A 17,365-nucleotide genomic window follows, 5' to 3' on the forward strand; every position below is an offset into this window, starting at 1 on the left:
GCATTCATGCATTTATAAATATATATGAATTTAAAATGATTCCTCCCACCCGTTATTAAATTTTTAAACAATTTTTTGTAAAAGTTTAATATCAGAACAACTACAACCATTACCAGATTTTTATTATACTTTTGACACTTAATATTTACACATAGTTAGCTGAAATGTCAATTAGAGCAAAAATATTGACATGCATTTATGAATAGAATATTAGGTCTTTCACTCATTGTAAAGACTGTAGGGAAATCTATAGTCAAGACTTTAGAGCAGTATATAGTCAAGACTATTAAACAGTCTATAGCTTTGTCTATAGACTTTAGATTAGTTTTTAGTCAAGACTATAAAGCAGTCTATAGTCAAGACTATAGAGCAGTCTATAGGCAAGACTATAGAGCAGTCTATAGACAAGCCTATAGACCAGTCTATAGTGAAGACTATAGAGCAGTCTATAGTAAAGACTATAGAGCAGTCTATAGTCAAGAATGTAGAGTAGTCTATAGGCAAGACTATAGGGCAGTCTATAGTCAAGACTATAGAGCAGTCTCTAGTCAAGACTATAGAGCAGTCTATAGTAAAGACTATAGGGCAGCCTATAGAGCAGTCTATAGTAAAGACTATAGAGCAAGACTATAGAGCAGTCTATAGTTAAGAGTGTAGAGCAGTCTATAGGCAAGACTATAGAGCAGTCTATAGTCAAGACTATAGAGCAGCCTATAGGGAAGCCTATAGAGTAGTCTATAGTCACGACTATACAGCAGTCTATAGTCACGACTATAGACCAGTCTATTGTCACGACTATAGATCAGTCTATACTATAGAGCAGTCTATACTAAATCTATAGAGCAGTCTATAGTCAAGAATATAGATCAGTCTATAGTTAAGACTATAGAGCAGTCCATAGTCAAGAATGTAGAGCAGTCTATTGTCAAGAATGTTGAGCAGTCTATAGTCAAGACTATAGAGCAGACTATAGTCAACACTATGGAGCAGTCTATAGTTAAGAGTATAGAGCAGACTATAGTCAACAATATAGAGCAATCTATAGTCACGACTATAGAACAGTCTATAGTCAAAACTATAGGGCAGTCTTTAGGCAGTCTGTAGTCAAGACTATAGATCAGTCTATAGTCGAGAATATGTAGCAGTCTATAGTCAAAGCTATAGAGTAGTCTATAGTCAAGACTATACAGTAGTCTATAGTCAAGACTATAGAATGGTCTTTAGTCAAGACTATAGAATAGTCTGTAGTCAAGACTATAGAGTAGTCTATAGTCAAGACTATGTAGCTGTCTATAGTCGAGGCTATAAAGCAGTCTATAGTCAAAACTATATTGTAGTCTATAGCCAAGACTATAGAGCATTCTATAGTTAAGACTATAGAGCATTCAATAGTCAAGACTAGAGCAGTTTATAGTCAAGACTATAGAGCAGGCTATAGTTTACACTATAGAGCAGTCTATAGTTAAGACTATAGAGCAGTCTATAGTTAAGACTATAGAGCAGTCTATAGTTAAGACTATAGAGCATTCAGTAGTCAAGAATGTAGAGCAGTCTATAGCCAAGAATGTAGAGCAGTCTATAGTCAAGACTATAGAGCAGACTATAGTCAACACTATGGAGCAGTATATAGTTAAGAGTATAGAGCAGACTATAGTCAACAATATAGAGCAATCTATAGTCACGACTATAGAACAGTCTATAGTCAAAACTATAGGGCAGTCTTTAGGCAGTCTGTAGTCAAGACTATAGATCAGTCTATAGTCGAGAATATGTAGCAGTCTATAGTCAAGGCTATAGAGCAGTCTATAGTCAAAGCTATAGAGTAATCTATAGTCAAGACTATACAGTAGTCTATAGTCAAGACTATAGAATGGTCTTTAGTCAAGACTATAGAATAGTCTGTAGTCAAGACTATAGAGTGGTCTTTAGTCAAGACTATGTAGCTGTCTATAGTCGAGGCTATAAAGCAGTCTATAGTCAAAACTATACTGTAGACTATAGGCAAGACTATAGAGCATTCTATAGTTAAGACTATAGAGCATTCAATAGTCAAGACTGTAGAGCAGTTTATAGTCAAGACTATAAAGCATTCTATAGTTTACACTATAGAGCAGTCTATAGTCAAAACTATAGAGCAGTCTATAGTTAAGACTATAGAGCAGTCTATAGTTAAGACTATAGAGCATTCAATAGTCAAGAATGTAGAGCAGTCTATAGCCAAGAATGTAGAGCAGTCTATAGTCAACACTATGGATCAGTATATAGTTAAGAGTATAGAGCAGACTATAGTAAACAATATAGAGTAGTCTATAGTCAAAAACTATACAGCTGTCTGTAGTCAAGACTATAGAGCAGTCGATAGTCAAGACTATAGAGCAGTCTATGGTTAAGACTATAGAGCAGTCTATAGTCAAGACTATAGAGCAGTCTATAGTCAATACTATTGAGCATACTGTAGTCATGACTATAGAATAGTACCGATCTTCATAAAATTCGGGAGAGAAACTTGTATAAATCTTGTTAATGTTGGATTTGGTCACTGTATTGTATTCTCAAACAAGTTATAAATGTTAAAGTAAATTTCTAAGGGGGATCTTATATGGAGGCTATGTGCAAATGTGATCTGATATTCGCTATAGTTAACACTATATGCCCCTTTTTATTCTCACTAACCATACAAATACTTTGTTTACATATTATGATCATGTACGCACATAAGACCCTGGCCTCAACCATATAATGTGTATTTTTAAACATTACATATTGGTAACGTTCGTATAAATACGTTGTAAATTTCTGTAATGATACTTGAACTAACCAACAATTTTATTAATGAATTTATTTTATGCGAATGTACGCTTACAATCAAATTTATTGAATGTTTATGAAGTTGTTAATCTATGATATAAATGTACCAAATATCATGTACATTTATTTAACAAATACACAATAATGAAAGGAAAGTGTATTAGGTGTATAAAACCCGACTAGAAGAATCGTTACAGTTATAAGTGTGGTCTTCATATGTATGTTATCTTTAATTAAAATTTATGAAGACAGATTATAATTTTTAACAATTTTAATTAATTGTGAATTAAAACAGGATTTCCAATTCAACCAGATATTACATTTACTAACTGAGGAGTGCGCTATTTATTAAATCCAAATATGATTAAAAATGCTGATTTTTTATATACATATGTATGTAGATGTCCTGCGTAAAATGATATTTTAACATGTTTGGAACACAAATGTATACCCTTTAAAATTATATATGTACACCTGCATTAAAATCGAATCGATGTTAAATTGTAATCGATATCATTAATTTAGAACTTTTTAGAATTGTGTGCATTTGCGAGAATATTTTATTTTTTATTTATTATAAAAACACTGAAAATGTGATGACAGTTCTCAAGACAACTGCTGTGTTCTGCTACTGGGTTAATTCAAACATTTTGAATTATTTTTATTAAAATATTACTCTCTGACAGTTTTTATCTAGAATACGTCAAACTGTGTAAAAAGTTGTTTAAATTTACAAGGAATTTTTTTTACTATTCTAAGAATTGTGTTCTGAAATAGTTGTACTACAGTACTAGTTCAGTTCTATTTCAGTTCTAGTTCAGTTCTAGTTCAGTTCAGTACTAGTTCAGTTCTAGTTCAGTTCTAGTACAGTTCTAGTTCAGTTCTAGTTTAGTTCTAGTTCAGTTCTAGTTCAGTTCTAGTTCAGTTCTAGTTCAGTTCTAGTTCAGTTCTAGTTCAGTTCTAGTTCAGTTCTAGTTCAGTTCTAGTTCAGTTCTAGTTCAGTTCTAGTTCAGTTCTAGTTCAGTTCTAGTTCAGATCTAGTTCAGATCTAGTTCAGATCTAGTTCAGATCTAGTTCAGTTCTAGTTCAGTTCTAGTTCAGTTCTAGTTCAGTTCTAGTTCAGTTCTAGTTCAGTTCTAGTTCAGTTCTAGTTCAGTTCTAGTTCAGTTCTAGTTCAGTTCTAGTTCAGTTCTAGTTCAGTTCTAGTTCAGTTCTAGTTCAGTTCTAGTTCAGTTCTAGTTCAGTTCTAGTTCAGTTCTAGTTCAGTTCTAGTTCAGTTCTAGTTCAGTTCTAGTTCAGTTCTAGTTCAGTTCTAGTTCAGTTCTAGTTCAGTTCTAGTTCAGTTCTAGTTCAGTTCTAGTTCAGTTCTAGTTCAGTTCTAGTTCAGTTCTAGTTCAGTTCTAGTTCAGTTCTAGTTCAGTTCTAGTTCAGTTCTAGTTCAGTTCTAGTTCAGTTCTAGTTCAGTTCTAGTTCAGTTCTAGTTCAGTTCTAGTTCAGTTCTAGTTCAGTTCTAGTTCAGTTCTAGTTCAGTTCTAGTTCAGTTCTAGTACAGTTCTAGTTCAGTTCTAGTTCAGTTCTATCTCAGTTCTTATTCAGTTCTTATTCTGTTCTAGTTCAGTTCTAGTTCAGTACTATTTCAGTTCTAGTTCAGTTCTAGTACAGTTCTAGTTCAGTTCTAGTTCAGTTCTAGTTCAGTTCTAGTACAGTTCTAGTTCAGTTCTAGTTCAGTTCTATCTCAGTTCTTATTCAGTTCTTATTCTGTTCTAGTTCAGTTCTAGTTCAGTACTATTTCAGTTCTAGTTCAGTTCTAGTACAGTTCTAGTTCAGTTCTAGTTCAGTTCTAGTTCAGTTCTAGTTCAGTTCTAGTTCAGTTCTAGTTCAGTTCTAGTTCAGTTCTAGTTCAGTTCTAGTTCAGTTCTAGTTCAGTTCTAGTTCAGTTCTAGTTCAGTTCTAGTTCAGTTCTAGTTCAGTTCTAGTTCAGTTCTAGTTCAGTTCTAGTTCAGTTCTAGTTCAGTTCTAGTACAGTTCTAGTTCAGTTCTAGTTCAGTTCTAGTTCAGTTCTAGTTCAGTTCTAGTTCAGTTCTAGTTCAGTTCTAGTTCAGTTCTATCTCAGTTCTTGTTCAGTTCTAGTTCAGTTCTATCTCAGTTCTTATTCAGTTCTTATTCAGTTCTAGTTCAGTTCTAGTTCAGTTCTAGTTCAGTTCTAGTTCAGTTCTATCTCAGTTCTTGTTCAGTTCTAGTTCAGTTCTATCTCAGTTCTTATTCAGTTATAGTTCTAATGAAAGTTAGCAGTTTTTCTTCAGTTTGTTGAATACTTTATTCGAATATTTGTAAATTAGGCTTGTACAGCTCTGTTTTATAGATTAAGTATATTTAAAGCCCAGGATTGTATTGAATAATATTTGACTAAGTATTTTACAGATTAAATTGCGATGTTGACACGCCATCAGTGGCAAAAACTTTATTTGTTGACAAAGATTTTTTTCTTATAAATTGTATTTTAACTTTAGCACTAACAATAAAATGTTAAACCCAGCAATTAATTTTTATAAATATTTAAAACTTTCTTAATTTAACTAGGTTTGCATCAACGCAAATATTTGATTCCATGTCGTGGCTGATTTAATAACAAAATTCTTGTAAAATGTATTACTACAGCAAAAAAAGAGTTTAATTTGTTTGCTGGGTTATTCATTTACCCATGAGTTGATAATATGGGAGTGTTTGTCTGTATGTCGTTTGATATGCCAACATCAATTGAAAGTGAAAGTTTTATTGATGGACATATACGTACATATATGTACATATATGTGTATATATTTTAAACTTTTTTTCTTACTTTGAAATTGCAATTTAAAAACATGTAAATGGAAATTAATTAAAATAAATGGAAAAATATAAATGAAAAACGAAAGACAGCACAAACTAAGATAAAAACTAAACTTTAAAATATTTTATAAATAACTTTGAAAAACTATTGATTTTTTATTTCTATAAAACACAACAAAAGTCCCATCTATGTATATCCTTTCAATTAACACTGCTATCTATAAAATGAATGTAATTGCATGTGGTAAAAACAAAACTGTTAAATATTTAATACCAAATACCGGCTAATATCTATTTTTTTTTTCTTTTTATAAATTTTTTACATTCTCCTTGAAATCATTTATTAGAATTTCTAATTTTACTTCGCGGTAATTGTTTGTTTTGTCGATTTGAAATGATTTGAAATTCATTGAAGGTGGTAATTTCGTTGCCAAAACTAAAGGACTCTATTTTTTGTGTATTGTTGTTTTTTGTTCTGTTTTCAGTGCCACTTAATCCACTTTTATATTCACTAGGTTTTGTTTTGGTTGAACATATTGATTAAATACATTGAGGACTTGTTGGACGAGCGATAGTCGAACTTTTTTGGTTTATAAATGAGTCAAGTCGCCGAGAAAGCAAGTTCTGTTCCAATTCAGTTCAGTTCTAGTTCAGTTCTAGTTCAGTTCTAGTTCAGTTCTAGTTCAGTTCTAGTTCAGTTCTAGTTCAGTTCTAGTTCAGTTCTAGTTCAGTTCTAGTTCAGTTCTAGTTCAGTTCTAGTTCAGTTCTAGTTCAGTTCTAGTTCAGTTCTAGTTCAGTTCTAGTTCAGTTCTAGTTCAGTTCTAGTTCAGTTCTAGTTCAGTTCTAGTTCAGTTCTAGTTCAGTTCTAGTTCAGTTCTAGTTCAGTTCTAGTTCAGTTCTAGTTCAGTTCTAGTTCAGTTCTAGTTCAGTTCTAGTTCAGTTCTAGTTCAGTTCTAGTTCAGTTCTAGTTCAGTTCTAGTTCAGTTCTAGTTCAGTTCTAGTTCAGTTCTAGTTCAGTTCTAGTTCAGTTCTAGTTCAGTTCTAGTTCAGTTCTAGTTCAGTTCTAGTTCAGTTCTAGTTCAGTTCTAGTTCAGTTCTAGTTCAGTTCTAGTTCAGTTCTAGTTCAGTTCTAGTTCTAGTTCAGTTCTAGTTCAGTTCTAGTTCAGTTCTAGTTCAGTTCTAGTTCAGTTCTAGTTCAGTTCTAGTTCAGTTCTAGTTCAGTTCTAGTTCAGTTCTAGTTCAGTTCTAGTTCAGTTCTAGTTCAGTTCTAGTAGTTCAGTTCTAGTTCAGTTCTAGTTCAGTTCTAGTTCAGTTCTAGTCAGTTCTAGTTCAGTTCTAGTTCAGTTCTAGTTCAGTTCTAGTTCAGTTCTAGTTCAGTTCTAGTTCAGTTCTAGTTCAGTTCTAGTTCAGTTCTAGTTCAGTTCTAGTTCAGTTCTAGTTCAGTTCTAGTTCAGTTCTAGTTCAGTTCTAGTTCAGTTCTAGTTCAGTTCTAGTTCAGTTCTAGTTCAGTTCTAGTTCAGTTCTAGTTCAGTTCTAGTTCAGTTCTAGTTCAGTTCTAGTTCAGTTCTAGTTCAGTTCTAGTTCAGTTCTAGATCAGTTCAGTTGTAGTTCAGTTCAGTTGTAGTTTAGTTCTAATTCAGTTCTTGTTTTAGTACTGGTTCAGTTTTAGTTCTGGTTTAGTTCAGTTCAGATAATTTTTTATAGAAATATTTCACGAAAATGTGTAGAAAACTTTTGAGAAAATTCTCTTTTTAAAGAAAACTTTCGAAAAATGTTTTTTTTTAATAGAAAATTTTCGAGAAAATTCTCTTTTTATAGAAAAGTTTCGAGAAAACTCTCTTTTTATAGAAAAACTTTCGAAAAAATTCTCTTTTTAAAGAATATTTGCGAAAAAGTTCTCTTTTTATACAAAATTTTCGTGAAAATTTTCTTTTTATAGAAAATTTTCGTGAAAATTCTGTAGTTATTGAAAATGTTCAAAATAAATTCACTTTTTATAGAAATTTTTCAAAAATTTCTCTTTTTAATAGAACATTTTCGCGAGTTTTGTTTTATATTAAAAAAATTCGAGAAAATTCTCTTTTGTATTAAAATTTTTCTATGGAAACTCATTCCCTAATTAACTTCATTAAAACCGTCAAAATAGCTTTAAGTTTTGTTTTCATTCCAACCAACAGAATATTTATTTTTCATGAACTTGACGCACTTGCCACACAATCTGAACTTTGGCCTGACCTTTCTTTTTTATTTTGTTTGTTTTTTCGAAGCGAACCTCATACACATTTACACATATCGAAAGAAAGTCAAAAACAAATGTCAAAAAAAAAGTTTTTTATTATTATTGTTAGAATTTGTCCTTGGGAGAAAAAAATAATAGAGAAAAACTTTTAAATATGTATGAAAGCTAACAAATCATATGAAAATTTTAGCACCAAAATAATAGAGTCAGTGAGTGGGTTCATTGCAAAATACAATTATAATCAAGGAAATATAAGTAATGGTTATTTAATAACTTACAAACTAAATAATTTCCGCAAATTTAATAAAAGCGTTCAAATAAATTAGAAAAATAACTGAAAATGAAAAGAGCATTAAATAAATTACTTAGAATATTTGATAAATTATGGCGCAGAACTACTGTGGAGAACACAATTTAAAAAGTTTTTAATTAAACTGAATGACACCAGAGCTCAGGCGAAAGCAATAGATGACAGACTTAATAAGAGGCCTAGTTTATCAATTAACTGATTACACCTCCAGTTAAGTCTGCTAATCTATTTAACTTTTCACATTTTTCTAGCAATTTATATATTTTTTTTGCTTAATTTTTAATTGTCTCAAAGACATTTAACAAGAATCTTTATCGTTGTCGTTTGAAATACCAACATACATTCACTCATTTAATACATTTAGCCCAGAGTCTGTCGGGACTAACTGACTAGTCCATTCCATAACAGCCACACAAATCTTTTGAAAAACATTTATGATTTATTAAATACTATGATTAAAACTGACAATTCTTCTTCTAGTTATCCAGCCAGTATTAAGGAACTAACAGATAACTTTAAAATACAACAACAGCAAAAGTCTGATCTAGTGAAAAATGTTGCATGGCTGTCTGCAGTGTGTCCACTTAAATTACAATTTCTTTAATACAAAAGAAAACTGACATGCCATACGAAATTTTATTTGATAAAATTTTTTACTTCACTCGTATGACTATTTAGTAATAGGAAATCAAGAAAAAAAGGAAAATAAATTAAGAAATGGCGTTGATGATGTTGAAGAAATCAAGTATGCAGTTTTTGCTATCTTCTAAAATATCTTTAAGTTTATATGGCTCATTAACACTTTAAGTCTTAACAGTGGGAGAGATTTAAATAGGCGCAGGTTGAAATGTAAATGACATTTTATAAAAAATTTTCGGTAAAATTCTCTTTTTTTAGAAAATTTTCGAGACAATTCTCTTTTTATAGAAAATTTATTGGGAATTTTTTTTATAGAAAATTTTCGGGAAAATTCTATTTTTTATAGAAAATTTTCTTTTTTATAGAAAAATTTCAGGAAAATTCTCCTTTTTATAGAAAATTTTCGGGAAAATTCTTTATTTTATAGAAAAATTGAGAATTTTCCCGAAAATTCTTTATTTTATAATAAATTTAAATAAAATTTTCGAGAAAATTCTCTTTTTTATAGAAAATTTTCGGGAAAATTCTCTTTTTTATAGAACATTTTCGGAAAAATTTTCTTTTTTATAGAACATTTTCGGAAAAATTCTCTTTTTTATAGAAAATTTTCGGTAAAATTCTTTTTTTTTTTATAGAAAAAGTTCGGGAAATTTCTTTTTTTTTATAAAAAAAAGTTCGGGAAAATTCTTTTTTTTATAGAAAATTTCGGGAAAATTCTCATTTTATAGAAAATTTTTGGAAAAAAGAAAATTCTCATTTTATAGAAAAATTTCGTGGAAATTCTCTTTTTATTTGAAAATTTTATAGAAATTTTCGGGAAAATTTTATATTTTATAGAAAATTTTCGGGAAAATTCTCTTTTTTATAGAAAATTTTCGGGAAAATTCTCTTTTTTATAGAAAATTTTCGGGAAAATTCTCTTTTCTAAAGAAAATTTTCAGGAAAATTCTCTTTTCTAAAGAAAATTTTTAAGAAAATTCTCATTTTATAGAAAATTTTCTGCAAAAGTTCTCTTTTTTATAGTAAACTTTCAAGAAAATCCTATTTTTATAGAAGATTTTTTTCTATTTTATAGAAAATTTTCGGGAAATTCTCTATTTTATACTAAATTTTTTTGAAAATTTTTTGGAAAATTCTCTTTTCTAAAGAAAATTTTTAAGTAAATTCTCATTTTATAGAAAATTTTCGGCAAAAATTCTCTTTTTTGTAGTAAACTTCAAGAAAATCCTTTTTTATAGAAAATTTTCTTTTTTATAGAAACATTTCGGGAAAATTTTCTTTTTTATAGAAAAATTTCGGGAAAATTCTCTTTTTTATAGAAAATTTTTGGGGAAATTCTCTTTTTATAAAAATTTTTGGGGAAATTCTCTTTTTATAAAAATTTTTTTCGAAAATTCTCTTTTTACTGAAAATTTTCGAGAAAATCCTCTTTTTTAAAAAATTTTGGAGAAAATTCTCTTTTTTATAGAAAATTTTCGAGAAAATTATTTTTTTATAGAGAATTTTTGAAACAAAATATTTGAAAAAATTCTCTTTTCATAAAATATTTTCGAAAAATTAATTTGCACTTATTGCAATTTTCGTCACTGTTATAATCCTCTTAAAAAGTATGATGATTGTATTTAAAATAAAATTAACATGCAAATAGCAATCGGTCTACATATAACAAGAAGTATGCTATAAAACTTTTAAATAAGTTAAAATTTATGTGATTTAAATTGCTGCAAAATGGTTTCAATTATTCAAAATTATAAATTTTGTTTTTAAACAGAAAATTGAATTTCAAGTCCTTGCTTGGCTAGTATAGAAATTTTATATTATTCATTATATTTTATTGGCATTAATCAAATTTTGTCACCGCCATCATATAGAAAAAATTTAAGAAATTATGTTTTTACTGTGTCCTTAAGCTTTTGAACACCAACTATTTAACAATTTCGGCAGTCTAGCAATGGACTCATTTTATAGGTAGATGTTGCATTATGGATATTTTCTTCTACCCTACTCACATGGAGTTTAGAAAAAGAAAACGAAAAAAAGCCTAGAAGAAATCTTTAAATGTGGCCCACGTTTTCCTGTCAATGTTGTTAGCATGTTGACCGTTTGCCAACAGATGTTTAATAACAAAGTTTTTCATGAAAAAATGCTTACAACACCAACTTCAACGGCAACAGCAGCAATATTATCATCATAAGATTAAAAAATGAAAAATACATAATATTGAAAAAAAGGCAAGTGAGACATTTTCAAACAATTGTGGCGGCCGTTGCTAATGATGTTGACGTGAAAAATGATAAAAGGCATATGTTGTTGGCTTTAAGATGATGATGATTGCTAGAAGAAGGAAAACGATATTTACGATATCTAAATAATTCTTCTACATGCCTACAATGTTCCCAATGTATTTTCCAGCAGTGCGTCTATGTTTAGAAAGGATGTCGTCGACTCAAAACATTTATCTGGGTAATTTGAAATTTATTAAGATTAATTTTTTTTGCGCCATGAAATACAAGACCTTAAATGGCAATTTAAACTAATGCGATGATTAAATATGATACTTGGCTAATATCGAGTATTAAAATGCTATTGAGGTGATTTTTCTTTAAAGGAATTTAATTTTTATTATATTTGACTTGATGTAATATATCTTGTCGAAAGGAGATTAATCAAATAAATGTTTATGATTAATTGGCAAAATATTATGACAGGAAATGTGATAAATATTTTTGTGAATTAAAAACAAAAATTTAATCAGTGGATGGATTCTTTAATTTTATATACTTTTTTGTGTTTTAAAGAAAATTGTTTATCAAAGTAAAATTTTCCATAAATAGAGAATTTTATTGAAAATTTTCCATAAATAGAGAATTTTATTGAAAATTTTCCATAAAAAAGAGAGAATTTTCTCGAAAAATTTATATAAAAAAGAGAATTTTCTATAAAAAAGAGAATTTTCTTAAAAATTTTCTATAAAAAAGAGACTTTTCTCGAAAATTTTCTATAATATAAAAGAATTTTATCGAAAATTCTTTATAAAAAAGAGAATATTCTCAAAAATTTTCTATAAAAAAGAGATATTATCTGCTATAAAAAAGAGAATTTTCTCGAAAATCTGCTATAAAAAAGAGAATTTTCTCGAAAGTTTTCTATAAGACAGAAAATTTTCTTTCTCGAAAATTTTCTATAGAAAAAAAAAAGAGAATTTTCTCGAAAATTTTCTATAGAAAAAAAAGAGAATTTTCTCGAAAATTTTCTATAGAAAAAAAAAAGAGAATTTTCTCGAAAATTTTCTATAGAAAAAAAAAAAAAGAGAATTTTCTCGAAAATTTTCTATAGAAAAAAAGAGAATTTTCTCGAAAATTTTCTATAGAAAAAAAGAGAATTTTCTCGAAAATTTTCTATAAAAAAGAGAATTTTCTCGAAAATTTTCTATAGAAAAAAAAAAAAAAATTTTCTCGAAAATTTTCTATAAAAAAGAGAATTTTCTCGAAAATTTTCTATAGAAAAAAAAGAGAATTTTCTCGAAAATTTTCTATAAAAAAAGAATTTTCTCGAAAATTCTCTATAAAAAAGAGAATTTTCTCGAAAATTCTCTATAAAAAAGAGGATTTTCTCGAAAATTCTCTATTAAAAAGAGAATTTTCTCGAAAATTCTCTATAAAAAAGAGAATTTTCTCGAAAATTCTCTATAAAAAAGAGAATTTTCTCGAAAATTCTCTATAAAAAAGAGAATTTTCCCGAAAATTTTCTATAAAAAAGAGAATTTTCCCGAAAATTTTCTATAAAAAAGAGAATTTTCCCGAAAATTTTCTATAAAAAAGAGAATTTTCCCGAAAATTTTCTATAAAAAAGAGAATTTTCCCGAAAATTTTCTATAAAAAAGAGAATTTTCCCAAAAAATTTCTATAAAAAAGAGAATTTTCCCAAAAAATTTCTATAAAAAAGAGAATTTTCCCGAAAATTTTCTATAAAAAAGAGAATTTTCCCAAAAATTTTCTATAAAAAAGAGAATTTTCCCGAAAATTTTCTATAAAAAAGATAATTTTCCCGAAAATTTTCTATAAAAAAGAGAATTTTCCCGAACATTTTCTATAAAATAGAGAATTTTCCCGGAAATTTTCTATAAAAAGAGAATTTTCCCGGAAAGTTTCTATAAAAAGAGAATTTTCCCGAAAATTTTCTATAAAAAGAGAATTTTCCCGAAAATTTTCTATAAAAAGAGAATTTTCTCGAAAATTTTCTATAAAAAGAGAATTTTCTCGAAAATTTTCTATGAAAAAGATTATTTTCTTGAAAATTTTCTATGAAAAAGATAATTTTCTTGAAAATTTTCTATGAAAAAGATTATTTTCTTGAAAATTTTCTATGAAAAAGATAATTTTCTTGAAAATTTTCTATAAAAAAGATAATTTTCTTGAAAATTTTCTATAAAAAAGAGAATTTTCTTGAAAATTTTCTTTAAAAAAGAGAACTTTCTTGAAAATTTTCTTTAAAAAAGAGAACTTTCTTGAAAATTTTCTATAAGAAAGAGAATTTTCTTGAAAATTTTCTATAAAAAAGAGAATTTTCTCGAGAACTTTCTATAAAAAAGAGAATTTTCTCGAGAACTTTCTATAAAAATGATAATTTTCTCGAAGATTTTCTATAAAAAAAAAGAATTTTCTCGAAAACTTTCTATAAAAAAGAGAATTTTCTCGAAAATTTTCTATAAAAAAGTGAATTTTCTCGAAAATTTTCTGTAAAAAAAGATAATTTCTTCGAAAACTTTTTCGATTTTTTTTCCAAAATTTTCAGGACCCTTCCCTATAAGCTTTTAAGCCTTAATTCCTTAGACTAAAACTTCATCTGATTCATAACTTCTGCAACCACCTTCGTATTGTGTAATAAAAGTTGTTTAGACTACATCTTCAAAGTAAAAGTCTGCATTTTAAGTAACAAACTGCATTGAAAGTCTTCCCTTTTTATTTCGTTGTCTGTTTGTTGTTCTTCTTATTTTTTGGTTACAAGGATGTGTCTTCTACAATGTATTCGATATTGTTATTGTTTTTTCGTCTTAGTCTTCAGACATGCACTGTAAAAAAACTAGTTTTTCCTGCATTTTAAGTGGATGTAGTATGTATAACTCCCGGGGTATACAGAACATGTTCTATGTAATAAAACAAGACTGTTAAAAAGAATAAGAAAGAAAAAAAAAAAACAGCAATACAGACGAAACCACCAAATCGAAAAAGCTGCAAAATAATACAGAGAAAGAAAAGGTTTGGAATATTGGGAAATTGTCTCACCAACCTATCTATAAAAAAAATATCCAACTAAGGCCCAAAATCTTAGTCTTTAGACCTCTTGCGGGCAGGCATTCTTGTTATTCATTCAAAAATGCCAACCTAAAGAAGACTTTCAAACAATTTGGAATCGAGTCAAGGATCAAACGTATGCTGTAGAAACCGATTTAATATTCTATTTGAATCTTGCAAAAGTTTAAATTTTGATGGGGTTGAGCTTTCGCTCTTAGATCATACGAATAACTTCCAATTTTTCAACCGATCTGTACCGATCGTTTCAAATTTGGTTTTCAACCCTTAGAAGACCAACCAAACAATAGAAATTTGAGTTTGGAATAAAATACAATCAGATCTGTATTAAAATAAAACATCATTTCAACAGATCTGAAGCGATCATATCAAATTTTGCTTTCAAACATTAAAGTAAATGAAACTATTCTGATTTTATCACATAAATTTTTCTAAGTGTACAAACTATAACAGACAAAAAAAAACTAAAAAACCAACAACAATCTTACATTACACGATCAACATTTGAAACTTTATAAAAACACGCGGAGACTATAAAAACCACAAAAAGGACCACTAAATGCATCAGACATTGGCAACTTTTAAAATCACACTTTGCAAAAAGATACAACAAAACCAACAACAGAAAAGTCGCTCCAAAAAAAAAAAAAACACACAGAATCAAGAACAACACACACGCATGTCGGGCATATTCAGCACCAGCAGACATGTCTCCTCTTTTTTTTAGATTTTTTTTGGGTTTCCAATACATTGGACATTCGCTTTTAAATCTATATGTCGCTGCTGCTAACGTCGCAGATGTCTGCTGTTCTGATGTCGTGCTCTCTTGTCATTCTTGGGAAATTAGTCAAAAAAAAGTAAAAAAAAAAGAATATAAAAAGGTAAACAAGCTTTTAAAAACATGATTTCCTGATTTCATTCATGATTGTTAACGTTTAGTTTTTTTTTCCTTTTTTCGGAATTATATTTCTAAACTTCTATACCAGTTTTTTTTTTATTAATTTTATATATTTTTTAACATTTGTCTGTTTGAAGTTGTTGAATTCGCCTTAATTTTTTATAGACTTCCTCCACTTTGTTGCTTGTTTTTTCCTATTTTATTGCTCTTAGTTGGAAGGTGACCATTTTGGGTAGTCTTCTTACATACTAGACAAAATTAAGGAGTTTTTGTCTATTTATGGCCTTTTGTTGTTATTTTAACATTTATGGTAAATTTTGTTTCGTTTCTTTTTTGTTGCAACACAAACATGCAACAATAATGATTGTTGCTAAGAGCAATAAAATTTTGAACAAATTAAAGAAAATGCTGCCAAAGGAAGAACAACAGAGAATGTCATGTGGAAAGGAAGAACAAATAATTGTATTGTTGTAATAACATTGTAGTTCCGCTAAAATGAGTAAGAAAAAGTGCATAAATGATTACTTTTACCGAAGTATTGGTTCAAAATATTAAGGCCGTCATGTAATTGCAATTTGAGTTTGATTACTTGTAATTGTAAAAAACAATTACAATTATAGGTAATTGTTATTTGCTATTGCTAATATCACTAGCAATTAGTTGTATTTGCAGAAAACAGTCCAAGTTTCATAGAATCTCATTTACTTAGGACTCTACATTTGTATCTCAAAAAGTACCAGTTGGAGAACGAAGAAGTACCAGAAATCCTTTCCTCTGGATGTTTAAGTTTGTACTAGAGACTAGTCCATAGTTTAGACTATAGTCTAGCCTATAGTCTACAGTTTGGACTAAAGCCCAGTCTATGGTCTGTACTATAATCTAGACTATAGTCTGGCATATAGTCTAGTCTATACTCTGAACTATTGTGAAGTCCAAAGTATTCTATAGTATGGACTATGGCCCTCTCACTAGTCTGGACTATGATCCAATCTATAGTCTGAACTAGGGTCCAGTCTATAGTTTGGACTAGGATCCACTCCATAGTCTGGACTATGGTCCAGTCTATAGTGTGGACTATGGTCCAGTCTATGGTCCATGCTATAGTATAGACTATGGCTTAGTCTATAGTCTAGACTATGTTCTACTCTTTAGTCTAGACTATGGCCTAGTCTATAGTCTGGACTATGGTATAGTCAATTGTCTAGACTATGATCTAGACTATAACCTTAACTATGGTATAGTCTATAGTTTTGACTATGGTCCAGTCTATGAACTGTGGTCCCATCAATAGTCTGGAATAGGGTCCAGTCTATAGTGTTGACTATGGTAAAGTCTATAGTATAGACTATGGTTCAGTCTATAGTCTAGACTATGATCTACTCTATAGTCTATAGTCTGGACTATGGCCTAGTCTATAGTCTGGGCTATGGTCTAGTCTATTGTCTAGACTATGGTCTAGTCTATTGTCTAGACTATGATCTAGTCTATAATCTGGACTATGGTCTAGTCTATAGTCTGGACTATGGTCCAATCAATAGTCTGGTATAGGGTCCAGTCTATAGTGTGGACTATGGTCCAGTCTATAATCTAGACTATGATCTAGTCTATAGTCTGGACTATAGCCTAGTCTATAGTCTGGTCTAGTCTATAATTTAGACTATGATCTGGTCTAAAGTCTGGACTATGATCTAATCTATATTCTAGACTATAGCCTAGTCTATATAGTCTGTACTAAAGACTGAATTGTTGAGAGAGACTAATGATCTGCCCAAATTTCTACTTTTTGGCACTAACCGTTTAGTCTATGCGAAGTGAATCTCTCAGTAACGTATCAGTAGTTCGGTCGGGCAGTCTCGAACTACCTATTTAAGTCTCGAACTACCTATTTAACCTACCGCTTAGGGTTACCCCTAACCACTGACTGGACAAGTGACTAGTTATTTTAACATGTCTTGATCTTCGAGGAAGTTAATTGTCACCCCATAGATTACGAAGAGACAGACAAAAAGCATATTTCCACTCTCTCGCTTACAAGTGGGACACTAAAGTGATGATTATATTCAGCTGTTATTAGAGCCAACCAGATGCTTAGACTTTAGTGGAAATTACTGTCTTTTTCAGATGCATTGACTAGTTATCGAACTGCTGGCGGTCATATAATTTATATACTTATACATATGTAGATAATTAAACATGATTTGTTACTCTAACACTTTAATCCAATCTATCATATCCTTTACATAAATCAAATTTCTAAGTTTAAAACCATAACACTTGCACAACAAATTTTATCTTTGTAAACCAATTCCCATTTTTTTTTTTTTTTTTGC

The 17,365-nt window shown here is 29.3% G+C and overlaps 1 protein-coding gene across 3 annotated transcripts in view; it reads left to right on the forward strand.

The window, feature by feature from the left end:
• The window catches only part of LOC119607786 (extracellular sulfatase SULF-1 homolog), a 95,869-nt gene that overhangs the window by 64,044 nt on the left and 14,460 nt on the right, over positions 1–17,365 (forward strand). The window lies entirely within an intron of this gene.

The sequence above is a fragment of the Lucilia sericata genome, unplaced genomic scaffold (genome assembly GCF_015586225.1).
Source record: "Lucilia sericata isolate MDLA Ls3-8-SP2 unplaced genomic scaffold, ASM1558622v1 Contig000749F_arrow, whole genome shotgun sequence".
In the NCBI taxonomy this organism is placed as follows: Eukaryota; Metazoa; Arthropoda; class Insecta; order Diptera; family Calliphoridae; genus Lucilia; species Lucilia sericata.